The sequence below is a fragment of the Ambystoma mexicanum genome, chromosome 1q (assembly GCF_040938575.1).
Source record: "Ambystoma mexicanum isolate Mex_15411 chromosome 1q, UKY_AmexF1_1, whole genome shotgun sequence".
NCBI classification, from domain to species: domain Eukaryota; kingdom Metazoa; phylum Chordata; class Amphibia; order Caudata; family Ambystomatidae; genus Ambystoma; species Ambystoma mexicanum.
This window is the reverse complement of record NC_090922.1, coordinates 1056256362-1056279834: the sequence shown is the minus strand read 5'-3', so window position 1 is coordinate 1056279834 and position 23473 is coordinate 1056256362.

Sequence of the window (23473 nt, the reverse complement as noted above, 5' to 3'; positions counted from 1 at the left end):
CGAGTTCTATCAAGAGCACGTGGCCATACTAGCCCCCAGACTACTCGAGGTCTGGGACGAAGCACTCCGTGCCTCTATCCTTCCTCCTTCCATGTGTGAAGCTGTCATCACGATCTTGCTCAAGTCTGGCAAACCGGAAGACGAGTGCGGGTCCTATAGACCTCTTTCCCTTATGAACCTTGACACCAAAATCTTTGCAAAGATCATAGCGAACCGCTTTCTGCCTATCATGCCATACTTAGTCCATGAGGATCAGGCAGGCTTTGTTCCCGGTAGGTCCACCTCCCATAACATCAGGAGACTGTTCAATGTTATGTCCCGTATAGATCAAGATGCCCAGGCTGTGGCGGTCACCTTGGACGCTCAGAAGGCCTTTGACATGGTCTCGTGGAATTACATGTGGTTGGTGCTGGAGACAATGGGCGTTGGCCCAAACATGATCGGGTTTATCAAATTACTATATGCCTCCCCTGTGGTGCGGGTAAGGGCTAATTCTTTGACATCTGACCCTCTCACACTTTTTAGGGGCACCCAACAGGGCTGCCCCTTCTCCCCGATTCTCTTCGCACTCGCAATAGAGCCTATGGCGGACTATGTGCGTGCACGCCACGCACGCAAGGGAATAAGGCTGAAAGATGACCCCGAAATAATTTCCTTATATGCGGATGATGTGCTATTGTACATCAGAGAGCCCACAACCCACATTGATCCCATACTGAGGGATATCACGCGCATCGGCACGTACTCCGGCTTCACGATCAATTATTCAAAGTCAGAGATCTTCCCGCTTACTAAATCTACCCACCAACCCACCACCGAGTACCCCCTCCGCTGGTCCCTGAACGGCATCAGATATCTAGGTGTGCAGATGTCCTTGACTAAACCCACTCTACTCGCTGACAATTATTCTGCCGTAGCACAGACGGTTGAGGCCCAAATGTTAAGGTGGCGCTCTCTTCCATTGTCCATGGCGGGTCGACTCTCTCTCATTAAAATGATTTTGCTCCCCAAGCTTCTTTACACTTTCGGTAACGTTCCTATATGGCCTGGGAAGGGATACTTCACTAAACTACACACACTCTGCGCGCAGTTCCTATGGCACTCCGGACGGACGGACATGGCACTCCCATATAAACAGGGGGGTCTCACGGCTCCAGACTTGATACTCTACTGGACCGCGGCCCAGGCCCAACATGCCACCCACTGGTACCCTGGCTCCCCGACACGGCTCCATGTCAAGTTGGAGCGACTTGCAACTTTCGACACCAACATGATGTCCCTTATACTACATCATTATTATACACCTGACTCTCCCACTGACCCTGTCGGTGCGACCATTAATGCCTGGAAACGTCTGCTGTATCCAACACCCGAATCCTCCCCTTACTATAAATGGCTCCCAGTGTGGGACTTCCCACGCCTGGAACCCACACATGACACTGCCTTAGCCCGACACTGGGGGGCCTTGGGATATCAAGCATTGTCCGACTTCTACCCTGAAGGCAGGTTTATCGACCCCCAAACATGGAAACAAGGTCACACCAGATCCGCCTTAGAGACCCTCCAATACTATAGACTGCGGGCAGCGTTCCGTACTGCATGGCCCTCATTCCCAGATGAGCCCCCGGATAATCCGGCAATTGCTTACATTGCTAACTCTGGCGGCGCCTGCGGCGTCGTCTCCTCACTATATAAGATCCTACAGGAGAATGCCTCTGTCCCAGCTCTCCGAGCGCGGGACGATTGGGCAAACGAACTGGGCCTAGAAATATCCGATGTTGCCTGGGGTAAAATGTGTCTACACACCAAAAAAGTCTCCCTCAACTTCCGCTACCGCACCATGCAGTACAAACTTCTCAACAGGCTCTACTACACCCCACGTAGGACCACAAGGTTCATCCGCACCGCAGCTGCCTTGTGCCCTCGGTGTGGTGCAGAGGAAGCTGACCATTTGCATATGTTTTGGGCCTGCAGGGAGCTGTCTGGGTTTTGGGAAAGCATATTGGAAACACTTTCTGCAATAACTGAAACCGTGGTTGACCCTGACCCCCTGGCGGTTCTGTTCGGGGCCTGGAAAACTGATGGCTCCAGACGTCTAGCCAAATTTCTAAACATAAGTTGTATGATCGCCAAAAAGTGTATACTCCAGAGTTGGAAATGCCCCTCTCCCCCGACCTTCCACAAGTGGCTCCGTTTACTCACCTAGTCACGGAATTGTGAGGAAGATTATCTGACTACGCTCCCCACCCAATCTCGCCCAAGAATATTTGGGGTGAATTCAACACTTATCTTAACAACCTAAGAGAGGACACTCCTGTGTCCGGTTTGTCCCCTGCCCCGCCGGGCTCTGACCCCACTGTATGAAGCCCTACTGTTGCTCCTCCTCAGGTACTGCTATGATGTACATGCTGTGATTGCTGTGCTGCTCTACGATGCAACTGCTGTATACATTTGTTGCCCTGTGTGTGTGCCTTGTGTACCTCTGCTGTCAAAAATAAAAACTTTTTTTAAAAAATGTTGTCAATGTTAAAATCAATGACATTCGCTACCCCTGCATCAGTCTAATCCACCATTGCTCCACGGATAATAAAACTTGTTAATTGATGAATTTACCCAGTATGTTCGTCCTCAGTTCTATTAATTCTGAACAAAGCAATACCAAGTGCTGCAAGGATTCTATAGATTATTTGCACTTGCATAATCTAGATGTTAGGCAGTCCTGCTGTTTCTCGCTCTTACTCCTATGTATGGTAGAGGTTCAGACGAAAACGCATGAACTGCGAGCAATAATGTCTGTTCAGGGATTTTAGCAGATATTTAGGTAGTGAATGATATCTGCGGGGCATACTGAAACAACTGCACAAACAATCTGTACAATTGCCTCTGTGTTTGCATCTCTATCTAATGTTCAGTCCATAGTTTGCGTTTGACCTAAATGGGTTTGCATTCAAGATTTCATCTGACATCTCCAAATTAAAGAGGATCGAACAATAAAGGTCCTTCCATTCCTTCAATATCAATTCAGATCCTTTGGTAATTGCTCCTTATATCATTTTAAAGCCTTGTGTTGGATTTGGCAGTATACATTTTCAATATAAGGCTGAACTCTTCCAAACTACATTGGATGCATTGAGATTAAACACAATTCCATCCGTTTCACTTGGGTCGGTACACCTCTGGGTAGGTCAAGAACTCTTTTCCAAAACAGGCTCTCTAAGACTAGTCACACATGTGCTGGCAATACGAAAAAAAGAGTCAGATCCGTAAGTCAGGATTGGTACCATATTCATACAATAAAAAGAGATTACTGGAGAGATGGAAAATCCACAGTACCTCTTTAATATCACTCTGCCTTGCGCTACTAGGTTCTTTGCATTACTACACGGGCTAAGTTCCCTGGGGGCATCTATCATACTCCTGTTCAGGCACATCCCCAGGTATGCAAAAATATTGACCTTAGCTTCTCAGTGTTCAGAAATCATGAATGTTTGCAAATGTGGATCCTATTAGTGGGTTCCAACACCAGGATTCTTGACTTAGCTTTGTTGATTGTCAGGCCAGTTTCAAAACATAATCCCGCAATACATTTAGCTGACTTTGAATGTCAATTGGTGTTTGGTCTATTAACAGCATAATCTGTCCAATGTTGATCTGTCTATTTTAGGGGGAAGCATCTCGCCTTCTGTAATGATTTCTGTAAGTCAGAGATAGATAAAAAAGTGCTGGGGCAAGAGGACATCCTTGCTTCAGATCCTTGTAAGTTGCTATCGGTTCCAAAGCACTCCCCTTGTATCCAATCTAACTTGCAGCGAGGTGCTTGAATACAGGTCTCGTATTGCCTTCACAATGTCCCTAAGGCGATCCCAACAATTAAGTTTTGCCCAAAGCCTAATGCAATCGATAGTATCCAAGGCCTGAGCCAGATCTATGAAGGGTAAGTAAACCTTCGCATGTTTTTTCTCCCTTGTCCGTGCTTTAAGTATGTTGATTAAAGGCACATTCAGGGTGGTTCCTTCTCCTTTTACAAAGCCTGATTGCATTGCGCCAAAATTGCCCATTGTCATTCTCCAGTTTGAGAGAGCCTTCAGGACCAGAGTTTCAAAGATCTTTCCTGCTACATCTAGGAAGGCGATTGGCCTGTAATATTTTGGATCAGATCTATTGCCCTTTTTAAATATTGGAACCATCACAGAAGTTTTCCAGGACAGTGGTGCTCTTCTAGTCTTTTTTACATAGTCAAATAATTCCCATAAGAATGTCACCCACAATGCAGGATCTTTTTTCAGCATTGGGTTTGTCATTCCATCCAGGCCGGCGCCCATGAGTTGTTTATTTTACTAATCAATTCCAGGATGTCTTCTTTGTCAATATGAAATGACTATGCATCACACCTCGGGCTGTCATCCTCCCTCTCAGTTTGTTCATTAGTGATGAACAGTGAGGTAAAGTGTTCAACCCAAACTCCAGCAGTAACGGCATTGATTGTCAATGCCACCTGTGGATTGTTTAGTGAGTTAATGCATTGCCATATTTCATACGTGTTTTTAGCAGCAACATTTCCCAGCATGAGTTCCAAGTCGCGCTGCACCATCAGCTGTTTTCTAGTCCTCACTGAATTGTGATACTGTTGTTTTAATTTCCTTATAGAGAATACTGCTTCTTGTGTTTTGTCTTAGAGACTTTTTTTTATCCTCCAAATCTTTGTTGTATGTGTGCATGTAGGCAAATGAGCTCTTAGATCCACATTTCCTAAACTCCATGCAGTCCATCAGGATTTTAAAATAGTCAGGGGCCTCTAGAGTTGGTCCCCATTTGTCTCGACTGGGCCATAAATCTCTTGGTCAGCTGCTCAATTCTAGATGCATATATGATCAGCCTATTTCTTCCTGATGTCACTCCCTGCGTTTCTGGATAATGTTGTAGTATTCCTGATGTGGAAATGTTGCAAGTTAGTTTCATATATTGTGATGACTCAGGCTAGTCTGCACAATTTCCAAAGACTTGGTTTGGATGAGCATATTGCGTGATACAAAGATGTAATCAAGGATCTTTCTTTCCACTCCTCTTTTACACATCGTTTCTGCAACGATATCTCCCTCAATTTGTCCATTCAACAAGTTGATGTTCCTTAAGTTTGAGGGCCTCATTACATGGTAGGCGGTAAGGGTTTACCAGTACCGGTAAGGGCACTGGTACCGGTAAACCCTTACCACCTTACTACGAGGTCCCTTTGCGGGACCTGACCTTAACGGCTGGTGTAGACCAGCCGTTAAAGTTGGGACCCGCAAAGGGACCTTGGTGCTAATTACGGTAACGCAATTTGCGGTACCGTAATTAGCTCCTTCCTCATTCCCATTGAGCCCTATGGGGCAAAAATGGGAATGGGGAAGGGCCATGGAGAAAGGGGGAATTACCGCCCGTCAACCTTGGAAAGGGGTGGTAATTCCCCTTTTCTCCATGGTGGTACCGGTATGGTACCGGCGGCAACCATGGTGCTAATAGCACCATGGTTTACCGCATAACGTGTAATGATGCCCTAAGTCTTCTCTCCAGGTATACTGCCTTTCTTCCGCTGGCGTCGAGGAGGAGTGGGTGTTTTTTTAATTAAAATGTTGTTTTGGTCAAACCGTTTGATATTCAGATCACTGCATAGCTGCATAGCCAAGAGAACTGTCTACGAGGTCCATTACAGTGATTGTGAAGTGTTTGGTTCCAATCGCCACACTGTTCCAATATGAATTGAACATGACCATTGTTTCTTTAACTTTAGAGGTATCTCCCTCCAATTGTGCTGTTAAAATCTGAATATAAGTGTTAGGGTTCCGAACTGACAATACCTTAATTTTGGTTTCATGTTTTAATGCTATTAATAGACCTGACATTGGTCTACCTTTCAGCCCTTTTGGCCCTGGATTCAAGTAAATATTGTACCCTTCTAGTACAGGGGCTTTTCTCATCCAGGTCCCTTGAAGGTTGGCTCAGTTATGGTCTAGTTATTTTTGTAGTCAACGCCTCAGCCAGCCAATTCCAATTTTCTTCTTCCTTATTATGTTCTATTTTCTGTTTTCATAATAGTCTTCCAATACCCCCTCGAGTACCTTCTACTGTGATAGTCATTGTGGTTTCTTGTTTTTTAAGTGCTCGGTCAACATCTTTTTTGGTTTGTTGAGGGGGAGGCGAGGGGTCAAACTATCTCAACTTCCTTCCAGTTTTCATGGTCTCTAGATACCGCTTTTTGCTTTATGCTATGGACCTTGTCGTCAGCAGGTAAGGTGGTAGAGACTGCCCTCAAAACCAATCCCCGTGGTAGCAAGTGTGCTGCCTCATCCAGCAATAACCGTTACACTGTGTTAAAAGCAAGGTAAATGATGACCTTTTCGAGCCTCTCTTCTTCAGGGAATTCAACTAATAGTAGGTCCTCTGTCATTAAAAGTTGTAATTTTGGGCTATGATGCAATAACTTAAGACGTTTGTTCGGTTCATTGTGAGTCCATCATCAATATACAAAATCTGTTCTAAAAGCAGGCAAGTTCTATGTGATGGAACTTTTCTTTGTTTGCTTTGTTTACTTATTTGGAATCTAGTGGACTCTCGATTGATGTGTTATTTTGCATCTCTAGTTTTTTATGATCGGAATGTTAAATCCTGCCTTTTTTGCTGCAGGGATTTGAAAAGGGGAGTGTGAACTTCTATTCTTGGAGGGCCCACAGGGTAGTTTACAGTTCACATTAGCCACTGCATGTTTGTTTTTTGTCTTGCTTTGGCTCATTGTCGAGATGCGGCTTAGACCGACTACAGGATAGTTCTTTATTTGGTTCCATACATCTGGAATTCTTTTTGTTGTCCAGGTATACATGCTGGGGCCGATTAACAGGTCTAGCAGACGGCTTCCTGAATTCAAGTGACAAATATGGTACTTCATTGCTCTGGCTGGTAAGTCGAAATCAGAATATTTAGTCTGATTATCATTTTCTTTGCTAGAGGAATTTGGAATATACACCTTGCACTGTGGATGCTGTAACTTTGGAACCAACTCCGTCTCGTTGTTCTTATTCAAATCAACTGGCCTATTATTTTTCAAGCTTTTTTGCCTCTCATCCCTCAATTCGTCTTTTTCCAGTCTTTTAAGATCGGCATGATATGTGGTTAATGTTTTCCTGAATACCCACACCATGGTTATAGTGCAGGGCCTATCTTTTTTGCCCCAATGTACGAAAAGGCATTGTAGGACGAAGGACTTGGTCTCTGTTTCCCACCTCAACTGAGGTGGTGAAGTTGTCTAGTAGCTGTAGGTACGTGGATGCCTCTTGCACTTTGCCATCATTGGGTGTATTCTGATCTGCTTCTCTCCCAAGCAGTCTTTCCTTTACCGCCATAGTCAGATCTCCTTCATTCTCGTCACTAAATTGGAAACTAGACCTCGTGTTGTTGATTGTCGTCCTGACCTTCTGGACCACTTCCATCATCATGTTCTTCACAGTCTGACATTGTGTAAATAGAAATGTTAATTAAATTGTCCACAATGATTTTGGCTTGGTAGGAGTTGCCTACCTTCTTGACATTCCTTTTGTTGATTTTGGCTCAATTTCTTCCATTCTATGTTTCAAAGCTTTTTCCTAGCTGCCAAAGACTTTTCTGAGCTCTCCGGGACTACCACATTTTTTATAAAAGAACAAGCTTCTTTTTTTAAAACTATTTTTTGATTTTTTTGCCGTTATTTCTACAGTTTGTATCTTCTTTGCTTTGTGTTTTTTCTTAATTCATCAGTATTTGTTTGAATTGAATTACTAGTGCGGTTTGGCATCTTTACATTTCCTGTTGTCTTTGTAAATATTGTGAACTCTTTCACTAGATTGGGCATCTTCGATACTTCAGGATAATTTTCTTTCTCTTGTTGGTTAATTACCTCCACCTCCGGTTCCTTGTTGATCGTAAATGTTGTCATCTTGTTCATCACAGCTCTCCAGTAGGTCTATGACGGAACCTTAACACCCCCCTTTTCTAGTTGTGTCTCCCTCCATAGATACATTCAGTGTTACACTGTTGGCCAGGCCCTATTCTTGATTTAATAGATTTGTCTTCACAGTGGTAGAGATAATTTGCATCTCTTCCCCCTTTTCTCCTTTTTGGTGCCTGGGCATACTTGTCAGTCTTTGAGTTTGTCTTTCATTTTTTTCCTTGATAATGGGGTCCAAGATATTATGCAATATGTTGGTGACTTGAGCAGCATTTCTTTCAGTATTGTTTTGAATGGCTGTAATGAATCCCTCTACAAATAACATATTCTAGTGCATCATTGCCGTCAAGGTTGTTTGGTCCTTAAATTGATCATTAATGTTTTCATATAGCTTCATGAATGGCGCCATAGTGATGGTTAAGGCTGCTACAGTATTTGCATCAAATCAATGGTCGCTTTCACCTACGTTGTCTCCTTCACATTGTTGCTCTCTGATGTAGACTGAGGTCCAGGCACCCTTCTTCAGGGGAGGGTGTTTCCTCCTGTGAAGAGAATGAATCCAGGGTTTTAGTGGAGATCCTTGCTCTTTTATTGTTTCCTTTGTGCAGTCTCCTCAGTGGCCTGTTACTACCATACAATGTCAATTCCGGTAAGTTCTGTTTCTGGTGTTATGAAGTCTGTTCGATTTCTCAATCAGAATAACCAGGCAGGGTACTTCCATATTTGGGACCCGTTTCACAGGGATTCCCTCTGGCTCTGTGGCTTTGCCGACAGATGTCATTCTGGGGACTGTTTTCGCCAGGTCTTCCTCTGTAAGTATGGTATTACTCATGCTAACTGTGTTGTAATTATCGTGCTTGTTTGCATCCACTTCCTTACAGCTCCACTGAACCTTATTGAGGTTTAAAGAGGTATCACCCTGGATCTGTGTCTCAAGGTCTATATTATTCGTTGTTTGGGACCTCATCCATTTCCATCCCCCCTGGTTAGTTTCGGGTGAGAAGTTGCACTTTGATTGTGGTCTACAGTAAGAGAAACTTTGATTTTTAAATGGCTCATTGGAAGTCAGTCCTGTCGGGAGCCAAATTAATTTGGTTGTAGTGGTTCAACTTTCCTTCACCTCCAAAGCTGCTCATCCTCGTAAATTTTCTGAGTGGTACCAACAGTGTTGCCTCGTGTTCTTTAATTGGTTTTGCAAGTACCCAACGGGTGCTCTTTCACTTTGCATGTAGGGTCCTATGAGCTGCCCGTTCGTCAATGTTGAGGCTGAAGAAGACACTTTACCTTTATTCATAAGTCGCGCCGGGTATTGCGTTGGTTCAGAGAAAACTCTGTTTTCCACCAATCGCTCCTGACTCATTAGCCTCTCCGGCTCTGCACCCTTATGTTCGCTTTCACTTTCTCTGCCGACTGTTAGCGCCACCTTCTGACCCTCAATGTATTGCTCTGTACTACCTGTTCTCTTAACAGCAATGTCAAAAGGGATGCCTTTTAGGATTTGTCATGTATGCGTCTTTCAGCAGCAGCTTGAGTGCAACCCCATACCCCAATTAAAAGATATTAATGTCAGTGGGAATGGCGGGCTCACTCATCTCATCGCTCAACTGACTACCAAGTTGTTGTTGTGTGGATTGTGTGGATTCTACCTCCTTCAGTACTTGGATGCGTGTTTGCTCATCATCCACCATTGTCGAGTTTTCATGCTGATTTCCCAAGTGGTCATCATGCGATTGATCTTCCATTCTTGCTGGAAGTTCACTCGCTCACTGCCACCACCAGCCGCCACAGACTGCCTGTGACTGCTGAACCTCTGCAAACCTCCACGAACGCTCCACGTTGGAGGTCAGGGTTTTGAGCAGCAGCTCCTCCTTCTAATAGTAAGCACAGTGAACAGACTGAGAGGGACTGCCAGTGACTGCTGAACCTCTGCAAACCTCTGGCACATAATAATGTTGCAAGTAAATGGTTACCAATTGGCTCTAGCAGATGTCCAGTCCAGTGTGCTGTGTTGGAAATTAAGACTTCCAGCACTTTCTGTGTACTTGCCCATCATATGTCAAGGAACACAGGCATTGGCTTAAGCATGGCTTTCATAATTTTGATGTGAGGACGACTATTTTAGAAGTCCTCTGCAGATCAACTTATCACGATTATGTGATCTTTGCATGTTCCAGGTTGTAAAGAGGTGGATCGGTCTCCCGCAAGCTTAGACACTCACATCTAAGGGCTTCTCACATTAAATGGACAGACACTAATGCGGTGCGAATCAACACGTCTTTATTTAAACACAGCTATTCAGGAACTGCCTGAGTACTCGTACTTCCCATCCCTCCCCTTCCCGTTGCCCTGTGTCCCTTCCCACGTGACAAGGGAGTGAGTGACGACATCACACCCCCCCGATACTAAACATAAAGTTCGGGATCATGACATTTCTTCAATGAGGCGATGTGGTTTTCTGCGAGTCCTTTGTGGCCTCCAGTCGTTTCTCTCGCTCGATTCCTGGGAGAGCCAACATGGCTCCTCTGCGCCGGAATCCTCCCTGTCTCCTTCGTAGGGTGCGTCCTTTTCCCATGTACCTCGGGGTGTGCGAGGTTCAACTAGCGGTACAATTCCTGGCATCCTTTTGGTATCCTTTTGAAGTGGGAGCTGTTTCTTGTCAAGACATGGGTGCTGCCTTCAGCCGTGATGAGAGACCCTTTCCTATGCGTTACGGTGAGGGGCTCTTCTCTGAAAGCTGCCGTGTTCTTGCGATTTTGCGGCTGCCTTGCAATGACGATGTCTCCAGTTGTTAGAAGATTCTCTTCAGCCCTCCTTTTCTTATCAGCTGTTTCTTTCATATCCGATTTCCGTGATGCATCTTGCTCTCTCATTTCCGCATCACCTTTGTATCGTTTTTCTTCCAGCCCTATGTGAGGTAGTCTGGTTCTTACATTTCTTCCAAACATGACTTCGGACGACGATTTATTTGCCTGTGGTGGTGTGGGGTGTGTTGCGATAGTCCCTCATTAATTGACACAGCAATTTCTCCACCGATTCTCCTGTCAGGTGAGCGATCTGCGTGGTACGCTTGATGTTCTTAATGAATCGTTCAACTGTACCATTGGCCTGAGGCCACAACGGTGTTACTCTCCTGTGATGGAAACCCATGTATTCTGCAAAGTTTCTAAAGTCATGTCCAGTAAATGGGGGTCCGTTATCGGATTTCAGTATTTTTGGAATGCCATAAATGGCAAACATCCGATCCAACGCAGGAATGGTATGGTATGCCGCTGTAGAAGGTATGATTTGTACGTCCGGAAATCTGGAATATTCATCAATGGCCACAAGGATATATTCACCTCCTTCTAATGGGCCATAATGGTCTACTGCAATTTCTTCCCAGGTCCCTTCAGGCAATTCAGTCATCCTGAGTGGTTCTGGTCTGGTTTGTGGATTGAGGACCATGCAGGTGGGGCAGTTTTTAAGCAGTTCTTCTACTTGAGTGTCCAATTGAGGGAACCATACTCTTTGTCGTAACATTCTTTTGGTGGACATTATTCCTCGATGTCCTTCATGCGCCAGTTCAAGGATTCTTTTTCTCAGGGTCTGGGGAATAACTAACTTGGTTCCTTTTAGAAAAAGTCCTTCCTCTGTTTTGGCAAGCTCCTCCTTTACTGCCAGTAGACACGTGATGTCTTGTTTAGTCTCATCTCCTACATTCTCTTTGAGTTGTTTTGCATGTTTCCAGCGGCTCTTCTCGAGGCATCTCATGATGATTTGTATTGTTTGGTCTGTGTTGGTTTCTCTGTCTATTTGCTCCATGTCCACACCTTGTGGGGCATTTCCCTGAACCACATACATGATGTATTGATCCGCTATAGAGGGGTCTGGGCTGCTATCTTGGCTGGGGTGACTCGAGAGAAAGTCCGCTGGATTTTGTTCTTTCCCCGGCCGGTGAATGATGTCAAAGTGATAGTCTTGCAACCTTAAGGCCCATCGAGCTATCCTAGGGGGCATCTTGGCCTGAGCACTACCATAGATCAACAGTAATGCCTTATGGTCGGTGACTATTGTGAATGGTTTTCCATAGAGAAATAGATGGAAGTGCTCACAGGCCCAAACTACAGCCAAACCTTCCTTTTCAGCCTGTGAATAGGCTTGCTCAGTTTTTGAGAGGCTGCGACTTGCATAGGATACCACATATGCGGCTTGACCATCTTTGCGATCAAGTTGAGTCAATATGGCCCCTAGGCCAACTGGGCTTGCATCCACGATTAGTTCTGTGTGTCTCTTGGGGTCGAAGTAGGCCATGTTTTTGGCGTCCGCAATGTGGCTTTTGATGATTTGGAAGGCTTGTTGGCACTCGTCTGACCACCTGAATTCTGCACTGAGTTTGGTGAGGGCTCGTAGGGGTGCGCTGACCGATGCAAAATCCTTGATGTATCTTGTGCAGTAGCTTGCCAAACCCAGAAATGATCGCAAATCGGTGACGGAGGTTGGCCGTGTGGTGTTTGTGAGGGCACTGACCTTCTCAGGATCCGGTGTCATTCCACTTTCAGAGAACATGTGCCCGAAGAATCGTAGTGTTGTTTTCCTGAACTCACACTTCTCTTTGTTTAGTGTGAGGTGCGCTTCTTCCAGTGCCATGCACACCCGCATGAGTGTGTCATCGTGCTGTTCCTGAGTCTGTCCGAAAACCAAGATGTCGTCGCTATAATTTAGGCAGTTTGGCACATGTTTGATTACGTTGTGAATTTCTGACTGAAAGATTTCTGCTGCTGAGGAGACTCCGAAACTGAGTCTCTTGTATCTATAGAGACCCAGGTGAGTAGCAAAAGTGGTGATGTACCTGGATCTTTTGTGGAGTTCTAGTTGATGGTACCCTTTGTTGAGGTCCAGTTTTGAAAAGACGGTGGCACCATTGAGTAGATGCACCATATCTGTTATTCTGGGAGATTGATGACGTTCTCTTAATATTGCTTCATTTGGTCTTCGCATGTCCACACAAATGCGAATGTCCGGGGAGTCTTTTTTTGGTACGGGTACTATGGGAGACACCCAGGGGGTCGGACCTTCAGCCGGTTCAATTATGTCGGCTTCTAGGAGTTTGATCAGTTCGTTTTCTACCTGTTTTTGTATGTTAATGGGAATTCCTCTGTAGTGTTGGGCTACAGGCGTGATGCTGTTGTCTATGTGTAGTTCAATTTGCCTGTCTTTCAATTTTCCTAGTCCTTTAAATAGTGCGGGAAAGACTTGATCAATGCTTGAAGTGGGATCCAGATGCTTGTGCATCATGAGTCTGTATAGAATATGTATTAGCCCCATGTCGACAGCCGACTTATAGCTGAGAATGCATCCACTGTGTGTGGCGGCTTCTAGAACATGCATAGGTATTTCTTTCTCGTGATCTTTGTATTTGCATGAGGCCATGAAGAAACCTTTGCACGCAAGGGGTGTCGTGGAGCCATATGGAAAAATAAGCGCTCGGGCTGGTTGCAGGCGTGGTGCGTTTGGCATGCTGTTGTAGACCTCTTCACTTACTACGTTGACCGTGGCTCCCGTGTCCACTAGAAATTCAGCAGCCACCTGGTTGACTTGTATTATGAGAGTGGGGCTGTTTTCTTTTGCCGTGGGGTTCCCAAGTGCGTATAAGTAGCCTTTCATCCGTGGTTCTCCTTTTCGTGGTTTCAGTTCATTTTTGGGATTGTCTTCTGAAGAGGTGTTGGAGACGCTGTCCGACTGTGATTGTTCCACCAAACACCTGACGTATCTCCTAGGGCGCCTTCATCGCCCGGAGGACGCTGCTTTGTTGTCTCTCCAATCTCGTGATGACCTTGCTTGTCTTTGGTCTGTGGGTTCCTCACGAAATCTGTGACGTGGCGACTCGGTTTTGTTGTGTGAGTCGCGACTGGGACTTGGACGCCTCGGTTCTCTTTCTGGCGTGGATCTTCTGTTCCTTCCGCTTCCTCGCATTTTACTGCGATATATGAAACATACAGCCTTGTAATGGTTTTCTCCCCCATATGCAGAGCAGATTTGACCCATGGCGGGGCACGTGCCTTCATGTGGGTATTCATGCCCGCATCGATAGCAAAATGGGTCTGTGTTCCCTTTAGGGGTGTTTTCCAGTTTATGTAGACTCTCATGTTTCCCATGGGTGATGGTGATACCATCCAGCCCTTCCACCTGTGCTGTTAGGGCTGCCTCTGATCGTGCTAGGCGTAGAATCTCTTCCAGACTACGTGGTTTTTGCAATAGTCTTTTCCTGAAGTCACCACTTTCACATCCTACTATTATTTGTGAGCGAAGTGCTTCCTCATTGGAATATTTGTTGAAATCACAGTGTTTCATTTTTACTCTCAGTCTCATCATGAACGCGCCCATTGTTTCACCTTTTACTTGTTTCGTGGTGTGGAAAATGTGCCGTTCATAGTCCACATTGGTGTGTGGTGTGAAGTAATCAGTGAGAGCAGTTTTTAAGCTGGTGTAGGTGTCTATGGTATCTTCAGGCATTTCATCTAGAATGTCTCTTACGTTAGATCCTATGGCATGAGTGAGCAGACTATGTTTCCTTTCATCTTCAAGAGGGCCCACTGCTTTAAGGCAAACTTCAAAGTCCCTTAACCATTTCTTCCACCTGGGCCCTAGCGTGCTGGAGTCACTGAGATCAAAATTGGGGGGCAGTTGTGAGATCAGGCTGTCCGTCATTTTTGAGCGAGTTACCCGGACAGGTGTTATTTGTACGGTAAGTGACTCCTCTGAGGAGTCATCCAGCATGACACAGTTCTTGTTTATTGCAGTGCGGCTGGTCAAAAGAGATGCGGGGAGCCGGCGCTCTCTTCCCACATGAAATTTCCATTGTGATGAGAGACGAAATGGGAGAAAAGAAAGGAGAAAACGAAGAAAGGAAACTTTTCAATCCCGTGGGGAGCCGATGTGCTCCACCCACATGCGTTGCCGCCGGTAGCAGGATTCCGTTTAATATGTGGGGAGCCGATACGCTCCACCCACTTAGGCCACGGCTTACTTGGCGGGAAAATGTGGTGAGGAGCCAAATGCACTCCCCTCCTGTGCATCCGCCTCTGGCGAGTGATCTGGGGGAAAATGACAGCCTACCTTCACGTGGGGAGCCGACGTGCTCCACCCACCGCTGTCTCCTTTCCCAGTCGTGGGCAGCTTCCTTCTACCCCTGGCCCACGCCGCTGGTGGGATGACCCGCCCCTACTGCAGGGAGCCGACGCGCTCCACCTGCCGGGCGTTTATTGTCGTCGCAGGGAGCCGACGCGCTCCACCTGCCGGGCGTTTGTTGCCGTCGCAGGGAGCCGACGCGCTCCACCTGCCGGGTGTTTGTTGCCGTCGCAGGGAGCCGATGCGCTCCACCTGCCGGTTGTTAGTTGCCGTTGGCGGGTATGTGCAAGTACCCCGCCCGGAATCCTACCAGGGATTGTGGCTGGCGGGGAGTTTTCTCACTCCCACCCGCCTTACCTTCACCGTCGCGTCTTGTAGGGCCGCAGCCCGCTGCTCCGTCTGCACTCGATGTCTCCGAGCGCGAGGTGCTGGGACTTGCGTGGCTGTGCTGGCGGTGGTTCTTCCGCCTCGTCGCCAATGTAAAGAGGTGGATCGGTCTCCCGCAAGCTTAGACACTCACATCTAAGGGCTTCTCACATTAAATGGACAGACACTTTTGCGGTGCAAATCAACACGTCTTTATTTCAACACAGCTATTCAGGAACTGCCTGAATACTCGTACTTCCCGTCCCTCCCCTTCCCGTTGCCCCGTGTCCCTTCCCACGTGACAAGGGAGTGAGTGACGACATCACACAGGTATGGACAAAGGGTCTTGTGAGAATGAGAACAGGAATACATTTTTATCTTGTCAAGGTCGATTTCTTGGACGTTCAAACTGCATCATTCAGTAAAGATCTAACATGTATGTTGCACGGTTTAACTTTATTTATTTGATTATGTATCTTGGATTTTGAGCTATAAATTCACATGTTTATGTATGGGTTTTCTCTGAATTCTTATGTTTACATTTATATGGGCATCATTATGAGTTTGGTGGTGGGGTAAAAAAAGTGACAGTAATTTGATTACTGCCACTTTTTTACCCAGTAATGCAAATACCACCAATTTTACTGCACTGCCAAATTCGAGTTTTGAGGAAAAGTGGAGGATTCACCTGAACAGAGGTAGGGCACAGCTAGTAGTAAATCCTCCACTTGTGCTCCAAAACATTGGCATTACTGGTGCAGAATGACCTTGAGTGGTAATTCTGACAAACTCCCCATGGAGTCCTATGGACTCTGAAAATGATGATTTACACTGCCTTTCCATCACTCGTAATCCCGTGGTAAAACCATGAGACTGCCGGTAACAGTAAATGAGTTTGGTGGTAGTTCAGCAGATTGACTACCAGATTACTGCCGAACTCATAACGAAGCCCAATAGGTTTGTTTTAATGATTGCGACTTTTTTGATTGTTGTTTTAATTTTCTGTTATTTATTTTGTCAACATTTTCTTTCCTTGTTGTGCTGTTTTGTGGTCTTTCTATAACCGAAATGAAGCTAATTTTGACTTTGACTTAGATTAAATACTTCTAACATTTTACATCAGCACCTGAGGCACAAGTCAGCCTGAAACAGGGCCATAAAACTAGGCCACTGTAAGGGCCTAGCAAATCACTGGGATGAGAGACTGGGAGGAGTGTCTAGAATGGGGAACTAGGAAGAGCAGTAGGACCGAGGACTAAGGCAAGAAAGTTGGATGCGAGAACAGGACTAGAAGGAGTGAGGAAAAAGGACTAGGATAATAGGCAACGGGCTGGAATGCAGGACTAGGATGATGGATAATTAATGAGGGACTCTGAACGGGGACTATGACTATATTAAAGTATGTGGGACTATGATGAGGGACTAGGAATAGAGACCAGGATGAGGGACTAGGACAAGGGACTCAAACTGGGAAGGGATATTAGGAGACACTATGACTAGGACAAGGGCTAAACACTAAGAGGAAGGACTGGGATGAGAGACTAGGGCAAGGATGACAGACTTTAATGAAGAATGTGGGTGAAGAACTAGAATGGGAGATTAGGAAGAGGGACTAGGGCAAGGCCCTTGGATTAGATGAGGGATTAAATTCTAGGGTGGGAGACCTAGACTAAAATGAGAGACTAGGATTAGGATGAGCCATTAAGACTTTGCATTATAGAGAAAAATTAGGATGCGAGTGTAGGAATCTGTCTAGAATGCGAGAGTAGGACTAGAAGGAGAAATTAGGGTTAGAATGAGGGATTAGGACTAGGATGAGAGATTAGAATGATACACTAGGATTCAGGTGAAAGACTGGCACTAAAATTAGAGACTGTGGGCCCGATTCATGGAATTATTTACACGGTGAAAAGTGACTTTGCACTGCTCAAAAGTGAGTTTGCACTGCCAACACAAACCTTGATTCATGGAACTGTGCAACGTTCTGTATCAGACAGGTACACTATGCTGTTTCCTGCCCCCCCTCAAATTCAACTTTGTACATGGACTTGTAGTTAGACTCACCTAGCAGCCAGGTACACTATGTTGTTGCCCCCCCCCAATTCCACTGGTGGACACATGGCCTTGTAGTTAGACTCACCCAGCAGCCTGGTACACTATGCTATTTCCTGCTCCCCCCGCAATTTCAACTGTGTACATGGCCTTGTAGTTAGACTCACCTAGCAGCAGGTACACTATGCTGTTTCCTACCCCCCAATTCAACTGTGCACATGGCCTTGTAGTTAGAATCACCCAGCAGCCAGATACACTATGCTGGTTCCTGCTCCCCCCTCCACCAATTTAACTGTGCACATGGCCCAGCAGCCAGGTACACTATGCTGTTTCCTACCCCCCAATTCAACTGTGCACATGGTAGTGTAGTTAGACTCACCCAGCAGCCATGTACACTATGCTGTTTCCTGGCCACCCCCCCAATTCAACTTTGCACATGGCCCAGCAGCCAGGTACACTATGCTTTTTCCGCCCCCACCCCAGTTCAATTGTGCACATGGCCTTGTAGTTAGACTCACCCAGCAGCAAGGTACACTATGCTGTTTCCTGCCCCACCAATTCAACTGTGCACATGGCCTTGTAGGTAGACTGACCCATCAGCCAGGTACACTATGCTGTTTCCTGCCCCCCTCTCCAATTCAACTGTGCACATGGCCCTGTAGTTAGACTCATCCAGCAGCCAGGTACACTATGCTGTTCTTGCTCTCCCTCAAATTCAACTGTGCGCATTACCTTGTTTTTAGACTCAACCAGCAGCCAGGTACACTATGCTGGTTCCTGCCCCCCCCCCCGCCCAATTCAACTGTGCACATGGCATTGTAGTTAGACTCACCCAGCAGCCATGTACACTATGCTGTTCCTGCCCCCAACCCCCAAATTCAACTGTGCACATGGCCCTGTATTTAGACTCACCCAGCAGCCAGGTACACTATGCTGTTTCCTGCCCCCCAACCTTCCGGCAACCCAATTCAACTGTGTTACATGGCCTTGTAGTTAGACTCACCCAGCAGACAGGTACAGTGTACACCATGAAGTGCCATGTACCGAGGCAACGTAGAGATGCGCAGCACCATGGAGTCATGGGTGGAACTGGGAAATCTGGCACATCAATGGGTGATGATGAGGTGGGCAGCACACACCATCTGCATGTTCAGTGAATGATAATGTTTTTTGTTGTGGTACACAGCCTCCACAGCTTGCCTGGACACCATCTCCACATGTGTGCAGTCCAAGGCACCAATGATATTTGGCATGACTGTAAGGGCATGGAAGGCTATTTTTGTGACATTGACGTGATCTGCTGTCCTGGGTAGACTGATGTGGTCTCAAACATGATGCAGGAGTGCATCAACGACCTGTAAAGACATGTGAAAAACAGGGTTGCGATATCCCATGCAGCTCACCAACAGTGTGTTTGTATGTGCCTGTGGAAAGGAAGTGTTGAACAGACACTACCTTGAGCAAGGGGGGCAGATGGCTGTGTTTATATTTATGAGGCTGACCAGGTCGTTGTGGATCAGGTCCACAGTATAAATGATGGTGTCCCTGTCTAGCTGGAACAGGGTGTGGATCTGCCTTCGGGTCAGGTTTTAAGGTTTGGCCCTTAACTGTGGGATTGGTGGCTGTCTGAGTGGTGCAACCGGCTGGACAATGGGGTTTTGCTGGGCCATGATGGCCCTCGTTCTCCTGAAGCACATCCGCTGCATCCTCTGCCACCCTGCCTCTTCAAGTAAGAGTCCTGCATGCATGGCCTCCAGTTACAGTACTGCTACTTCTAGCATTGTGGTGTTGTAAGAGCTCGCTTTACTCGGGTCCTTACCTATGGGTCCCGGGGCATTACCTGAGTCGGTGATGCCCCCGACAATCGGGTTCTATTGCTTAAATAGAACCCTGATCAGACATTCCTTTAATTTGTAGTGTAATACTTTGTTGTTTGAGTTGCTACTGGACCACATTCATACCCCTCTTAAGGGTTTAGCCTTCACTCAGCCCACGTTACCACACAAGCCGAAGGAGGTAAATCTCTTAGCTGTGTCTGTTTTACCTTTATGATTTTGCTGGCTCTTGGGTTGTAGAAGTGTGAGGGCTGAGTTGGCGTTCTAGCCTCTATTAATTATTGTACTCCTGCAGGGCTGAAGTCAGTTTGCCACAGTTTCACAGGATTTAGAAACAGAGGACTCCACATGTTTAGTGTTTGCACAAACATCTTTATTGTAAGCATACATGTTTTGCGCTTATACCAGAACTTTATCAAGGCTTTGACATTGGATCATATTTTAAGGTTAACCAATGTGAAAAATGGTGAAGATACCGACTAACCCATGTCCTCCGTTGCTCACCAAATGTTGAAGAGCAAAGGATGATATGGGTCACACTGCATCATATGTCACATTCTTGATAAGTGCTGATGTAGTGCTGGAAAAGGGCAGTTGCAGTTGAGAATGCTATGGGCTCCTACGTGTACCCAAAAGCAACTGCATATTTGGTTCAGACTTACTCTTGATAATTTTTAAGAGTCTAGAGTCTAGGTGCTTACCTGTATCTTGAATTTGGTTGAGAAGAAGATGTTGATTGGGCAGTAGTATTAGAGCATAGACTGAGTCAGCATAGACCTCCCTTGGATGCTATCTAAATGGTATAAGGATATTATCCTTGTCTTACAAGAACTATGATGTTAAGAATCTATGATTCCAGTATCTTTTGGTGACATGTATGAGAAGTTGCTAACCATAGTTTGAACATATTTGACCAAACCCAGGAACACATTTACTGAAAGGCTCGAAACAGTGTTGAAATAAGGTGGTTAACAATATTCAGTATCTATGCAGAAAACATATTTGGTTGCTACTAAGCAAAAGAGGCAGAAAGATTATAGGAACTGGGTGAAACTAAAGTTTCTACTTTAAAATAAAAAATAAACCAGTGCGCTGATGAATAGTGGCAATGTACTATATGTGCAAAAAGAAGAGAAATGGAAAGAGAATATTAACACAAAATGATCAAGGTGACTATCTTCTATTCATTCCCAAAGCTTAGTCCTGAAAAAATGGACTGAATAGAATGGACATAAAAACAAAATACAAATGTTATTACAAATTCATATTAGACTCAGACATGTTATAAATCTAAAACAGTTATATATAAAAGCCCACAGAGAAACAAATCAATCCAAAAATCACAAAACATACAACACATATCCCTTGTAAACAAAAAATCCTAAAATATTTTATCTAACACAATAGGACACAAAAACACATTTTTAATGGTCCAATTTGTGTATAAATAATCATCAGCCCAACATGTTTCTGTCCCTACACCAATTTGGTAGGACATTCATCAGAGGATATACACTGAAGATCTTTTATAGAACTTTTGATTCTTGTTTCATGGTGGTGATGCTCTCCTCAATGTTGGAGACAAGGAGAAGAGTTTCTAACACGGCACCCCAAACAAAAAGAAAACAAAAAAGAAAGGAAATCAGTCACCAATATTACGTTAAGATACATTAAGATATTAATTCATCAATATACCAGAAATGAACAATTAAGGTTTAATCTGGTCAAAAGCTTGACAAACCCCAAACTTAAAAATAAAGGGTACTTGCTCACTATGCATGGTAACACCCCTGTAATGGAAAATGCATTTCACACTTCTACTTCATAGGATTTTATTGCTGTATAACTGCCTCCATTGGCCACTACAAACCACTGCAAAATACACAGAACACATAACAAACTGTTCACAACAGTTGTTTAAGGCTACACAGGCATGTTTCCATGGCAAACATAAGTGGCATGAGGAGAAGGTTTCCAGCGCACTTCAAATTTGCCTCGGCGCTAGGAAAAATCGTCCTCTTAGGTATCCCAAATGTATGAGGGAGGATCCCAAACTCTTCCCTCTAGGAGCGAAAAAAGGCAAACATTCCTTTTCTCGCTATCAGACACTGATATGGACTAATTACCGCCATGTGAAAAACCCTTAATATAAAAACCTACACCTTTTGTGCCCAGTCTTAGAAGAACCTATTCACCATAGTGGAACCCACAAACAAATACAACTATGACCCACCTGAACTGGTCAGCTAAAACAGAGACATATGTAAACAGTTTGAAGCTACTCCCTAAGAGACATATGTGGCCAAAGCACCTTAACAACAACAAGTGCAAAAACACCATGGGTGGTCCCTTTCTCTTATTTTTGCATATATATTCTGTTACCCCCAGGTAGTAGAGATAGGTCACCCTTCATTTGGGTCTGCCCTGGGGTGATTATTACCTGTATTATATTGGTAGTGGTAACAGACTCACATGCAAAACACAATAGGCAAGAAATCAACATATAAAAAGATATGTAGCACATGTGGTTCACCTATCAAATGATTTCTGTTGACCCAAAGTCTTGGTATGCATATTATTGTCCTTGTGATTTTGAGGACTCGATCTGGGAATCCCACCTCCCCATGGGAAGGGCTACAATGTTGGCCATTTAGAAAGAGGGAATTAGGTTCAATACCAAAATTGCTGTTATTGATCATTTTGAAAAGGTCTTTGGCTCATAACTTCTGAACCACCTTACCACAAAGAATTCTGCAAGGGGATCGGTACAACTGATCAACGTGTTAGGCTAGGTCTGTTCATACAAACAGCCACCAATTTAAAAAGGGGAGCCTCCTTATGTTCTGTTCATAGAACTATTAACATAATTTTGAAATTGTTTGCATGCACATTGTAAGGGTGCAGGCTGACAAATCTGGAAGTTATAGCACCTTTACTGGTGTTTATCAGATATCTTTATACCAATAATGCTGCCATATTGCATTGGGGGCAATATAAAAATAACTTGCCACTTAAAGTAAACAAAGGTGGGAGCCAGGCTGTACATTTCCTTGTTCTTTACCCTTTCTATCCTTTGACTGATCCATATTAAGGTGGTAGGGTGTGACAATTGACCAATCTAAACTTGACCCACTTAATTGCCAAGGCTTCAAGTTCGATCACTAAATAGTTATTTTCCCTGGGGAACAGTTTTTGGCAAGTGTATAGAATGGAGTATTCTAGTCTGTCATGGATCTGGGACAATACGGCACCTAAACTAGTCAAGGAGGCGTCAGTTTGTAATATAAAGTACTCAGAATGGTCTGCAACCTTGAGAATAGGGCTTTGACATAAGGTTTGTTTGAGGACCTGATAACATATTCCATCTTGCTTATCCCCTTTAATTATCGGAAGCCCTGAGTTTCGTAGTTTGTTGGTCAATCTGGCTGTTTTATCAGAAGAATTAGGTATGAACTGTTGGGGAGGAGGTGGTCCTATCCCTCTCCCCTCGCCATTCCTGTGGTAAATAGATCACGTGCATGCCAAGTTGGGGAGAGATACCCACCCCATGGCATGATGTCTTATGATATAACATAGAGACTTAAACGCACAGTGCAGCCCACTGCCCTGACAACAGATGCCATTTTGAATTAGAGCAGACGCCATCTTTTTACTATGCCCAAAAATCATCCCTCTATAAACTCAACTCTCCCTTCACGGCACTTTGCACAGAGAACCCAAGACACTGCCACCCCCCTCTCTGCCAGCTCTTCGCGACCCCTGTTCTCACAGAAGTCCAACGATTTATTGTTGCAATTGTTTAGTATCACTTCCACAGAATGTACTCTCTGCCGAGCGTGAGACCAGAACAGGCCCCAGCTCAAGAGCCCATCCATCTCCACTAAACTGCCCATTTCCTCTCAACCCCTGCCCGTCAGGCCAGGGCCCACCAATCCTCGACCCTGCACTCTCTTTCATGGTGATACCCATCTGACTCCCTCGCTTTGACCATTCCAGAACACCCACCCTAGACTTAATCCCTTGAAGCAGTATATTCATCCCAATCCCAACACATATCCGTCCATATCATGAGGCATCAGGGAACATAAATGCCTGGGAGCGGGGCCCAGTATCAATGAAGCCCTGAATGTAGAGGTTGGGATGCCAATATATTAGC